Source organism: Lethenteron reissneri, chromosome 31 (genome assembly GCF_015708825.2).
Source record: "Lethenteron reissneri isolate LAM-NWPU_2019-01 chromosome 31, ASM1570882v1, whole genome shotgun sequence".
NCBI classification, from domain to species: domain Eukaryota; kingdom Metazoa; phylum Chordata; class Hyperoartia; order Petromyzontiformes; family Petromyzontidae; genus Lethenteron; species Lethenteron reissneri.
In genome coordinates this window covers 5,067,320-5,077,902 of record NC_083809.1, presented here as the reverse complement: position 1 = coordinate 5,077,902, position 10,583 = coordinate 5,067,320, and the positions used below count along the sequence as shown (strand labels likewise).

At 52.2% G+C, this 10,583-nt stretch overlaps 1 protein-coding gene across 2 annotated transcripts in view; it reads left to right on the top strand.

Annotated features, from left to right (window-relative positions):
• The window catches only part of LOC133349703 (homeobox protein Hox-B3a-like), a 355,311-nt gene that overhangs the window by 175,057 nt on the left and 169,671 nt on the right, over positions 1-10,583 (top strand). The gene's annotated exons all lie outside the window — the stretch shown is intronic.

Here is a 10,583-nt window from a genome sequence, read left to right as displayed (position 1 = left end):
TTGTGCATTAGTGGCTTTGTTGGAGATAGGGAGAGAGAGAGAGAGGGAGCGAGCGAGCGAGAGAGAGATAGATAGAGAGGAGGCTAATGACATATATATGCGCGCGGATCTGTATTAATAATAATATAGGAGAGGAAAATCAATGAGCATATTTTCGTGTAATGTAGATCACGGTGTTTCTACATGAGTTGAATGATACGTACGTGTGTGTGTGTGTATTTGTGTACGTGTGTGTGTAAAACATTGCCGCGAGGGAGACAAAGGCGGTCGGGCGTGGTGCTGGCCACCCACCCCCTCGTGTGCTGTGTCGGCCTTCATAGGTGCTCGCTAACAACACTTGCCGCAAAAGTCTCTTGAATCTATGCTGGGAACCTTTGTCTGTGTACGTGTGCTGCGTGGCGGGGAGCGGTGGCGCAGTGGTTAGCACGCTGCGCTCTAAAACACTGCGACCCGAGTTTGATTCCCGTTCACAGCCAACATCATCTGAAACTGACCCAGGCCCTCCCTTAGGTCGACTTAGCATAATGTACATGTATATATATAATTTGCCAAAAATTAGCAAGCTGGTGTGGTGTGTAAACATCACCAGTGGAGAGACAAAGGCGGCCGGGCGTTGTGTCTGTTGACCACCAATTCCCTCGTTGTAAGCGTGTTCCGGCCGTATGAATCGGGTGCTCGCTCACACAGCACTTGCCCTAACAGCCCGCGTCAGCTATACGGTGAATCTTTGTATGTATACATACACAACAGACAAAGATGCATCGTGTAGCTTACGTAGACTTATTGATGTGCTGCACATACATATACGCACACGCATATATATATAAAGAACTTAAGAATAAGCCCTAACAGACTGGTAAGTGTTGCAAGCGCGCACCTATGAAGGTCGGTGGTCAGCGCCACACCCGGCCGCCTTTGTCTCCCTCGTGGCGATGTTTAGGCTGAGTCGACCTAAGGGAGGCCAAGGGGCCGATTGACAAAAATCGTTACTGCTGTTGGTGGCCGTGAGCGAGAATCGAACTCGGATCGCCGTCACTGCGTGTTCAGCAACCACACCCGCCCGTCCGCCTTTGTCTTCCCAGCGGCGAGAGTCTGCAACCCCGGCACCCGGTACTCGAGCCCAGAAACCGGTTCAGATATCGCTCGCCACGAACGTTATCGCCCGCTCGGGAATCGAATCCAACGCAGCGCGGATTCGCAGCGACGTGCGATAACCACTGCGCCACCGCTCCCCAAACACACACACACACACAGGGATGGCGCGGCATGTACGAGACAAAAAGAGCCCGACCGCGATGTAATGACCGATGTGTGCGGCTTCTTCGCGTTATCTCTCCATATTTGTGGTGTCGGGTTTTCTCTCTCTCTCTCTCCTGGAGTTCGAGTTTCCTTATCACAAAATGTTATTCTCGTTCATAGTCAAGACTCTGCTGAATAAAACTGCTTCTTGAGACTCTTGCGAGACTGTGCTGGGTGAACAGATTTAATTCTCCGTAATCATCATCATCATGATCATCAGCCATGATCAATACACTGCTGGACGAAGGCCTCCCCTGGATCCGTGGCGAAATCTTTCACGATCCTTGCGACGTCATCGTAATCCAAAACCGGCGCCCTGCACGTGACCTGATTTCACCACTCATTCACTCCAATAATGACAATGACGATGATGACGACGACGACGATGTTTTAATCATACGTGTGTCATCACCTTCATCGTCGACGAGCAATTTGCGTCTGACCTTGACTCGGGTCTCGCCTAGGTTAACTCGGCCTAAAACACACAAATACAAAGATCCTCCCGTATAGCCTTAACATACTGTTGGGGCAAGTGCTGTTAGCGAGCACCGATGCAGGCCAGAACGGCACACGAGGGAGCGGGTGGCCAGCACCACGCCCGGCCGCCTTTGTCTCCCCAGCGTCGATGTTTACGCACCGACACCCGCTACTCATTTGAGGCTGAGTCGACCTAGGGCAGGCCCAGGACCGGTTCAGATAATCGCCGTTGATTTTGGGCCGTGAGCGGGAGTCGAACTCGGGTCGCCAGGTTCGTAGCAGCAGCGCGCACACCACCGCTACACCACCGCTACACCACCGCTACACCACCGCTACACCACCGCTACACCACCGCTACACCACCGCTACACCACCGCTACACCACCGCTACACCACCGCTACACCACCGCTACACCACCGCTACACACACACGGACCCATCAGCAGTCGTGGAGACGAAGTGACAAAGGCGGACGGGCGCCGCTGGGTCTGGCCACGCAACGCAATCCCCCCCCCCCCCCCACGTGCCCCCGGCTGAGTGCAGTCGTAATAGGTGCTCGCTAACAGCAATCGAACCGAGAAGTGAAATATTTATTTTACGCATTAATACGAGATGTGTGTGTGCGCGTGTGTGTCTCTGTGTGTGTGCGTGTGTGTCTCTGTGTGTGTGCGTGTGTCTCTGTGTGCGTGTGTCTCTGTGTGTGTGTCTCTGTGTGTGTCTCTCTCTGTGTGTGCGTGCGTGTGTCTCTGTGTGTGTGTCTCTATGTGTGTCTCTGTGTGTGCGTGTGTCTCTGTGTGTGTGTCTCTGTGTGTGTGCGTGTGACTCTGTGTGTGTGCGTGTGTCTCTGTGTGTGTGCGTGTGTCTCTGTGTGCGTGTGTGTGTCTCTGTGTGTGTGCGTGTCTCTGTGTGTGTGTCTCTGTGTGTGTGCGTGTGTATCTGTGTGTGTGGGGAGCGGTAGTGTAGCGGTTAGCGCGCTGCGCTATGAACCTGGCGACCCGGGTTCGATTCCCGCTCACGGCTAACACCAGTGACGATTATCTGAACCGGTCCTGGGCCTCCCCTAGGTCGACTCAGCCTTAAATGAGTACCTGGTGCGGTGTGTAAACATCGCCACTAGGGAGACAAAGGCGGTCGGGCGTGGTGCTGGCCACCCACCCCCTCGTGTACCGTTCCGGCCTTCATAGGTGCTCGCTAACAGCACTTGCCCCTACAGTCTGTTCAGGCTATACGGGGGATCTTTATCTTTATCTTTGTGTCTCTGTGTGTGTGCGTGCGTTCTGTAGTGTACCGGTTAGCGCGCCGCGCTACAAACCTGGCGACCCGGGTTCGATTCCCGCTCACGGCCTACACCCGGTAACGAGTATCTGAACCGGTCCTGGGCCTCCCATCGGTCGACTCAGCCTCAAATGAGTACCTGGTGCGATGTGTAGTAAACATCGCCACTAGGGAGACAAAGGCGGCCGGGCGTGGTGCTGGCCATCCACCCCCGTGTGTGCCGTTCCGGCCTTCATAGCTGCTCGCTAACAGCACTTGCCCCAAGTCTGTTACAGGCTACACGTGGGATCTTTGTCTTCTTTTCTGTATACACATATAGATATATATGCGGTATGGATGTATGTGCGTGCACGTAATATATCAATTTGTCAATGTATATGTGGTGTTCGACGTGCTGCTGTGCGTGTGCGTGGACTTGTGTTGTTGCATTGGAGCGGTGGCGCAGTGGTTAGCGCACTGTGCAACGAACCCGGCCCCCCGAGTTCGATTCCCGCCGAGGGCCAACAACATCGGTCGCTAAATATCCGAACCGATCCTGAGCCTCCACGAGGTCGATGCACCATCGAATGAGCACTGCAGTTTGTGCGGTGTGTTGGCATCATCAGCACTGGGGAGACAAAGGCGGTCGGTCGAACACAGCAATGGCAACATCACCCCCTCGAAGTTCGCCGTGCCGGCTCGCGAACAGCATTTGCCCCAAACGTCTGTAAGCCGAAACGTCTTATAGTCTTTGAAATATATTTACATATCTGTGTGTGTGTTTATATTTATGTACATATACGCACGATCACTTGTGTATATGTATATATGTGCGTAGTGTTGTGCCGGCCTTCATAGGTGCTCGCTAACAGCACTTGCCCCGACAGTCTGTTAAGGCTATAGGGGGATCTTTGTCTTTGTAGTGTTGTGGTAAGTGATGCTGCTCTTCGAGTCGATTCGGCAACCCGAGTTCGATTCCCGCCCACGGCCAACATCCGTAACGAATATCTCAAGCGGGTTTGGGCCTCCCCTAGGTCGACTGAGCCTCCAGCGAGTACCTGATGCGGTGTGTGAACATCGCCACGTGGGGAGACAAAGGCGGCCCGGGGTGTGGTGCTGGCCACCCAACCCCCTCGTGTGCTGTGACCACCTTCATCGGCGCTGCTGCTACTCGCTAACAGCACTTGCCCCAACAGTCTGCCAAGGCTATACGTTGGACATTTGTCTTTGTCTATATATATACACAGATCGATGTTTTTATATAAAGGATTTTCTTTATTAAAACCAATGCGACCGAAATGTATTTATCTTTCAATAACGGCGCGCCGAGTATCAGTGGCCCTTATTTCGTTAGGGGATGATTACGGGAGGGCTATGGGGAGATCGAGATGGGGGGCCCAAGGTGAAAGCTCCGGTGGGTTTGGTGACCTTTCTCGCGATGTCATTCCTTCTCGCCCGCTCCCCGGCCACGGCCGGCATCAGCGGTGAGTGCGTGGCTGTGCGTGGCTGTGTGTGGCTGTGTGTGACTGTGGGAGGCTGTGCGTGGGTGTGTGTGGCTGTGTGTGTGTGACTGTGTGTGTGTGTGTGGCTGTGCGTGGCTGTGTGTGTGTGTGGCTGTGTGTGTGTCGCTGTGTGTGTGGCTGTGTGTGTGCTGTGTGTGGCTGTGTGTGTGTGTGGCTGTGTGTGTGTGACTGTGTGGCTGTGTGTGTGGCTGTGTGTGTGTGACTGTGTGGCTGTGTGTGTGGCTGTGTGGGGAGCGGTGGTATAGTGGTCAGCGCGCTGCGCTACGAACCCGCCGACTCCGAGTTCGATTCTCGCTCACGGCCAACACCCAGTGACGATTATCTGAACCGGTCCTGAGCCTCCCCTAGGTCGACCCAGCCACAAAAATTACCTGGTGCGGTGTGTAAACATCGCCACTAGGGAGACAAATGCGGCCGGGCGTGGTGTTGGCCACCCACCCCCTCGTGTGCCGTGCCAGCCTTCATATGTGCTCGCTAACAGCACGTAGACAAAGATCCCTTCTATAGCCTAAACGAGATGTTGGGGGTGTGAGGGGTGGCGGTGGTGCAGTGCTTAGCGCGCTGCGTTTGATTCTCTCTCACGGCCACTATGACCAGAAATGATCATTATCTGAACCGGTTCTGGGCCTCAAATGAGTGCCTAGCGCTGTGTGTGTACATCGCCGCTGGCGTGGTGCTGGCCACCCACCCATCCACCTCCTCGTGCACCGTGTCAGCCTCCTTCCCAGCTGCTCGCCTCCAGCACTTGGCCTCAAAGTCTGTTAAGGCTGCGAGAGGCATCTTTGTCTTTGTCTTGTATGCGTGTGAAATGATGGGTGGTGACGATGTGACCCCGGTGGTTGATGCGAATCGAACCTAGGTGCGCAGGGTATCGTAGCGCAGTGCGCTGACCACCGCTCCACACACACTCGCGCACCATTATATACAAAGGCAAATATGCCCCTTAACAGACTGTTGGGGCAAGTGCTGTTAGCGAGCACCTATGAAGGCCGGAACCGTACACGAGGGGGGTGGGTGGGTGGCCAGCACCACGCCTGGCCGCCTTTGTCTCCCCAGCGGCGATGTTTAGAACACCGAACCAGGCACTCACTTGAGGCCGAGTCGACCTAGGGGAGGCCCGGGTACCGGTTCCGATAATCGTCACGCTGGTGTTGGCCGTGATCGGGGAATCGAACTCTGTCCGTTAGCCGGGTTGGTAGCGCAGCGCACTCACCCGCTACACTACCGCTCCCCGCGATTACATCGGCGCACGCGCGCACACACACGCACGCGCGCGCGCGCACACACACATACGCGCACGCGCGCGCACACACACACACGCGCGCGCACACACACACACACACGCACGCGCGCGCACACACACACACACGCGCGCACACACACACGCGCGCGCGCGTGTACGTACACGCATATTATACATTCTGGGAAAGTATGGGGACACCTCTGTGTGTTCTCACTAAAATGTATCGCGCTGTCAACACCAATTTCAATTGCGCTGTGTTTATATAAGACGGGGGGGGGGGGTGGGCTTGTGGGTTTGTGGGCTTGTGGGGTTTGGTATTCTGGCAGCAAGCGAGGGGAAAAAATATTCTTGGGTTTTAAAAAACAAATAAATATATAATAGCTGTGTGGTTGAGTTTATTTCTTTATATATTTACCTCCGTGCTTTCCGCTGAGCCCCGGCCATTATCACTGACACAGCAGAAATTCGACCAACGGTAACATACGTGTCACCAAACAAAGACAAAGATGCCCCGTGTAGCCTGTAACAGACTGGAGGGGCAAGTGCTGTTAGCGAGCACCTATGAAGGCCGGAACGGCTGGGGTGGGTGGGGCAGCACCACGCCCGGCCGCCTTTGTCATTTGAGGCTGAGTCGACCTAGGGGAGGCCAATGACCGGTTCAGATATTCGTCACCGGCGTTGGACGTGAACGGTAATCGAACTCGGGACGCTGGGTTCGTAGCGCAGCGCGCTAACCACTACACCACCGCTCACCATTGTCACACACATACACGCGCACACACACACTGTGTACACGTGTGTGTGTGCGCGTGTTTGTTTTTGGTGGAGCGGTCGTGCAGTGGTTAGCGCTCTGGCAAAAGGCCTGCGTGGCTAACCCCACGCATCCCCGGCCGTATTTGTCTCTGGCCAGTGCTGATGTTTTACGTATCGCACCAGATACTCAGTTGAGGTCGAGTCGACCTAGGGGAGAGGCCCAGGACCGCTTGAAATACCCGGCGCTTGTTTTATTCGTCGTGAGCGGGAATCGAACTCGGGTTAGTAACCACTACCGCTACCCCGCGATGTTTACAGGCACACACCAAATTGTATACATAAAATAACCCTTTACGCACATATGTATTTAAACTATATTTACGCGGCGAAATATATGTTTGCCAACGTTTGCTGTCGTATCTGTAAGTGTCTCGACGTTTTGTATTGTATATCGATGGGTTTTATAACCTGTATATGTCACATGGCAAATTGCACACATACACCTACTCCTATTTCATCGGCCGAATCGGGACACGCACATTGACAGATTAACAGAATATATTTATATATATATGTGTGTGTGCACGTGACAGGTACAAAAATCGCCTTTTGGTGAATCCACTGCTGGATGAAGGCCTCCCAAACCGGTGCGGGTCGTGGAGTGGAGGAGGGGGGGGGGGGGGTTATTTGGCCATACTTCACCACTCTGGGCCAGTGGCGGATTTGGTAAAACTCTCGATATTGTCGTCATCATTTGTTATCATTGGAGCAAAAAAACATTTAATTTTCTCGGGGCCTATTTTGTTTGTATTGGTGCACTACGCGTTCTCTCACAGTGCTGTATAGGTAGAAAGTAAACACGCGTGGATCGGAGGACACAGACTGCACATGTTAGGAGACATCCGATTAGCATGGTTGGCTACGTACGGCGCGAAAGAAGTTCAACATATACACTACCCATAGACTAACACTACCCATAGACTCACACTGCCCATAGACTAACACTGCCCATAGACTAACACTGCCCATAGACTTAACACTGCCCATAGACTCAACACTACCCATAGACTCAACACTGCCCATAGACTCAACACTGCCCATAGACTCAACACTGCCCATAGACTCACACTGCCCATAGACTTAACACTGCCCATAGACTCAACACTGCCCATAGACTCAACACTGCCCATAGACTCACACTGCCCATAGACTAACACTGCCCATAGACTTAACACTGCCCATAGACTCAACACTACCCATAGACTCAACACTGCCCATAGACTCAACACTGCCCATAGACTCAACACTGCCCATAGACTCAACATTGCACCTCCAATTAGCACGGTTAACTACGTACGGCGTGAAAGAAGTTCAACATACACACATCACATTGGACCGCTTGGGAGTGGGCATCACACATCGAGGCTAGAAGCAACGGCGAGGTGGGGGGGGGGGATGGGATGACGCCCGACTCGACAGTCGAGACTCAGAACGGAACGGCAGTCGAAGGAGAGCCGGGTGGTTACGACACGGAGGAGCCCTTGGAACGCAACCGCGGCGGAGATGGAGCCACGCAATGGAGTGGCCGCTGGGTCGCGAGACCGCCATGTTCGAGATGGTGGTGACTGATGACTTTTTAGTGGATAGATCATGGCTGGTGGTGATGATGATGACGGTGGTGCTGGTGATGATACACACCAATATGAAGTTAACCAATATTTTTTTTATTTTACCAGGTAAGGCCCACTGAGCTATGTAGCTCTTTTTCAGAAGCGACCTGGCCCACAAACGATAGCTCAACGAAGTGGGCTTATGACGTGGACATTTATTAACAGGCAAATACTCGAAACGCGTGACGTTGATTCTCAACGTGGTTCAACATATACACTGCACATAGACTCAACACTGCCCATAGACTCAACACTGCCCATAGACTCAACACTGCCCATAGACTCAACACTGTCCATAGACTCAACACTGCCCATAGACTAACACTGCCCATAGAATCAACACTGCCCATAGACTCAACACTGCCCATAGACTAACACTGCCCATAGACTCAACACTGCCCATAGACTAACAATGCCCATAGACTCAACACTGCCCATAGACTAACACTGCCCATAGACTCAACACTGCCCATAGACTCAACACTGCCCATATACTCAACACTGCCCATAGACTCAACACTGCCCGTAGACTCAACACTGCCCATAGACTCAACACTGCCCATAGACTCAACACTGCCCATAGACTCAACACTGCCCATAGACTCAACACTGCCCATAGACTCAACACTGCCCATAGACTAACACTGCCCATTGACTCAACACTACCCATAGACTCAACACTGCCCATAGACTCAACACTGCCCATAGACTCAACACTGCCTATAGACTAACACTGCCCATAGACTCAACACTGCCCATAGACTCCACACTGCCCATAGACTCAGCACTGCCCATAGACTCAACACTGCCCATAGACTCAACACTGCCCATAGACTAACACTGCCCATAGACTCAACACTGCCCATAGACTCAACACTGCCCATAGACTCAACACTGCCTATAGACTCAACACTGCCCATAGACTCAACACTGCCCGTAGACTCAACACTGCCCATAGACTCAACACTGCCTATAGACTCAGCACTGCCCGTAGACTCAACACTGCCCATAGACTCAACACTGCCCATAGACTCAACACTGCCCGTAGACTCAACACTGCCCATAGACTCAACACTGCCTATAGACTCAGCACTGCCCATAGACTCAGCACTGCCCATAGACTCAACACTGCCCATAGACTCAGCACTGCCCATAGACTCAACACTGCCCATAGACTCAACACTGCCCATAGACTCAACACTGCACCTTACACTAACACTGCCCATAGACTAACACTGCCCATAGACTCAACACTGCCCACAGACTCAACACTGCCCACAGACTCAACACTGCCCATAGACTCAACACTGCCCATAGACTAACACTGCCCGGAGGGAAAAACCGGAGAAAAATCCACGATGGCCACGGGCGTCAGGGTCGGAATGGAACCCACGACCTCCTGGACACCAGGCGAGGGAGTTAACATCTCGCCACCGCGGCGCCCCTGTGAACGTACAGGCTGTGTACTGTCTATAATTATATATCATCATGTGCCAAGCTTCACCCAACAATTCACGTGCTATATTTACGCGTACATAAAAGCGAAGTTATGCGTTAATGTTTGTTAAACGATGGTGTAATTTGATATTCTGTAATTAGATAACTGTCTTTTTTTCTCTCTCTCTCTTTCCCTTCATAATAATAATATTAATCATAATTTCGTTCCAAGTTTAATGAATTAAAATTAACGGAACGCGTTTTGGGCAATGCGTGAGCATAAGCACAAATCATTTTAAACTCAACACCAGCACAATCATCATCTTCATCATCATAATTAACTCTGCCTTATATGGAACACACTCGCCCGAGAGAGAGAGAGAGGGAGAGGGACATCCCTCGGGGAGATGGAGCGATGTCTGGGTGGATGGATTGTTACATCGTGAGACCTTGAGAGGGATGAGTATCGGATTTTGTCGGGGAGGGGGGCGGGCGGGGGTCTTTATCCAGCAGTGGATCGATCACGGCTGCTGCTGATGATGATGATGTAACAATTTATGATCTGTGTAGATACGGAATCTATATAATACATAATAATATAATATATAATGTTGGCTATAAAAAATTTCATACCGAAATTTGCGCATGTTTTGTAGCGTTCGGAGGATATTGTTATGCTCTTAATGTATTTGTACGCACTATATGAAATGCACTGTATGTTTGTGGCCTGTGTATTAGCACAAGGTAGGGTTATTGCTCGGAACGTTAGTGACACGAGAGAATATTGCCATTGTTGTTATTTGTGTCCTTCCGTGGCCTCATGGCATGCAATGAATTGGATCGGCCCCTCCCAATTCTGTCAGAAATCCCCGCAGTTGCACCACCTGCACACTCGGCTGTGTTTGCGAGCGCACGTTGCGCCCCGTT